This window comes from Pteropus alecto, unplaced genomic scaffold (genome assembly GCF_000325575.1).
Source record: "Pteropus alecto unplaced genomic scaffold, ASM32557v1 scaffold164, whole genome shotgun sequence".
Lineage (NCBI taxonomy): Eukaryota > Metazoa > Chordata > Mammalia > Chiroptera > Pteropodidae > Pteropus > Pteropus alecto.
The window spans coordinates 8308534-8311616 of record NW_006439568.1 but is presented as its reverse complement, the minus strand read 5'-3'; positions in this window follow the sequence as shown (position 1 = coordinate 8311616).

Genomic DNA, 3083 nt, shown 5'->3' with positions numbered 1-3083 from the left:
TTGTATCCTTTAGACAAGTAATCTCTGTTTTCTTTTATGTCATAAACTATTTGGGGATGTGCTTTTGACCACTATATATATATATATCCCCAAATAGTATATACATATATATGTATGTCACGATATATGTATATATGAATATATAACTCAATTGGTGATTAAAAATGGTACATGTTAAGTAATTGTAAGACTTTGAAATGATTCATTGTATATTGAAAAGGGCAAATTATTCTGAAGAAAAGCTGGGTTCAAATCTTGGCTCTGCCAGTTAAAAGTGCTGGACCCTGGGCAAGTGATGTGAAACTTTCAGATTTGGTCCCTTCCTCTGGCAATAGGCTAATAGTTTTACCTGTCTTGTAGAATCGATCTGAGGGTTCACTGGGCCAAGGTTTACCAAAGTTCCTCCATAAAGTGAAAAGGGGCCTCAGAGTCATCTTTGTTGCACGTGGACCTATCTCATGTCCCCACTGAGAATGATATCTCCCTGTTTCTGTAGCTTCTGAAACCTCTATTTTGTTTCTATCATTACACTTATTTCTCTGTACTGTGTCTAGGTCTAGGTGCCCTGCCTGTCGAATCAGCAGGTTTGCTGATTTGATGGTCATTTGGGGGCCCTTTGCTTGGTGAGGGATGGAGGTATTCAAAGCACCCTTCCCAGACACGTCCCTAAGGAGGCTGGGATGTGGCATGTGTCAAGGGTATCTAGATGGGTCATTCGTTCATTCATTCAACAACTATTAATGGAGTGCTACTTTGGTGTAGGTGCTTGGGATAAAGTGGTTTACTATACTGACAAAAGCTCTGTTCTCAGAAAGAAGAAGATGCAATAATCAACGAAATAAACAAATAAATAAATGCATAATTTCAGAGAATTTTAGGTGCTCTGCAGAAAATAAAGCAAGATAAAAGGATAGAAAGTGAGAGTGGAGACTCTTTGTTTTTTCTCTTTTTCTTTGGAATAATTTCAAATCTACAGAAAAGTTTAAATAACGGTATGCAGTGACCACTCACTTCTCATCACCTAAGTTCACCAATTATTAACATTATGCTACATTTGCTTTTTCTCCCTCCTCTATGTGTGTACATCTTTATATGATATATCTATACACACATACACACATACACATATGTGCGGGTTCTTACTGCTGTTGAACCATTAAAAAAAAAAGTTAGTTACAACTGAAAGAGTCCTGATCAGTGTTCCTGCCTTGAGAATTACCGTAAGGATTAAATGAAGCAATGCCTTCAGTGCCTGCCACATTGCAAACGCTCCAAGCATGATTGCTAGTATGACTGAGATTGGTTGCTAGGGGGCCCCAGCCATGAGCACATTATCTTGCTTATTCCTCATTCTCAATCTTTTAGGTAACCTTAAGATTTGACAAGCTCATAAACTGAGATCATGTGACTTTGGGCCCCACAGAATTTTTTCCATCTGGTTACACATAGTTGCTGTGCCCTTCGCTGCCTTTGAGGGACATTGTAAGAAGCAGCTACTTGAAAAACTTACTGCACATGCCACAGGGACATTGTCTACTGCTTCACTCAGGGTCCCATCTAGAAAAAGGTGTTAAGAAAATTTTCTCAGACTTAAGTGGGGAGGAAAATTTGACTTCCCCCAAGGTGGTCTTATCTGATTTTTTCATTCTCTTCATCAGAGAAGACTGAATTCTACTCCCAGGGGTTAGAGGCATAGCCCTAAGCACAGTGAGTGCGATTTCTTCTGTTTTATGATAAAGGTTCATGTGACTTTAGTGTTCTTCTTCACTAGACATCCGTGTTTATTTTTATGGTTGTTGTAAAATCCCACATCAGACCACTTTGCCTCCAAGGCTGACATAACATTTCTGGCTCCTCTTTACTAATGATGGTCAAAGTGTATGGGCTACAACCTACATCCTTGTCTTGATCTTCTAATTGCTCTACAATTTCTCTGATGCTGATTTTAGTATATTTATAGCTTTCTCTTTTATGGTACATTTTCTTGTGAATTGCCTCAACTACTTTGTGGAAATAAATGGGTTATGAATAAGTAAAAGGATTCATATAAATGTTAAAAAAAATTGACAAGCTTGAAATGATACCATACGAAGACACAGGATATGGACTTGGTTTCCTACTCACTGACCATCTTACCCCCAACCTCAGCCGAATAGAACAATATATTGAACAAAAAAAAAAGGTGTTTAAAATTTTAACAGGAATGGCACAAGCAAAAGGCATAGCTGATATTCTTGTTATCTACAGAAAATCAAGTCTTAATTTGAAGAGAATACATTAATACCGATTTTGGAGGACAGATGTAGAATCAGCATTTGAAAAGCGGGCATATCTGCTTTTTTTTTTTTTCTTTTAACCAAAGGCAATAGAAGAAATATTTTTGTTAATAGAAATGCTCATTATATTTTCAACTTTACACACTGGGACAGAAACTGGGCGATAGCAATATCTTTACTGTGTGCAACCAGAACTGAGTTAGCTGGTCTCATGGATACCCTTGGAAGCATTGAGAAGCTCGAAAATGCAGAATAAGGACTACAAATCGAATGCCTGTTTACTTACCTGTCTCTCCTTCTGAACAACATTCTCCACAAGGACTGGACCTTGTCTGCACAATTTCCTGTTGTGTTCCCAGGGCCTAGCATGATACTCCCCATGGGAGGCCCCCAGTAACTACTTGTGGAATGACTCATGACTACCTCCTCTCTTCCTGTGAGAGCAACTTTGCGTGTATCGATGGCCAAGTCATCACTGGCTCCATTTCTTCTTCTATCATCAATTCGTCACCAATTAAATTCTTTGCTCTTACCTAAAGGCAGGAGTTCTTAAAATGCAAAGGGGTTCAGAAGGTCCTTGAACCCACTGAAGATGTTATGTAGAAGGTTGTGTGTTGGGTACATTTTTTTCAGTGAGAGCATCCATAGCTTTCAGGAGAGTTTCAAAAGTACTTGTGATCTTTTTTTTTTTGTTTTTCTTTAACCAGTCTTTCCCTCGGATTATTTGTCTCTGTCTTATTGATTTGTGGAAGTTGTTTGCATCTTCCAGATACAAGTCTTTTGTGTAATACAGGTAAGCAAATTTCT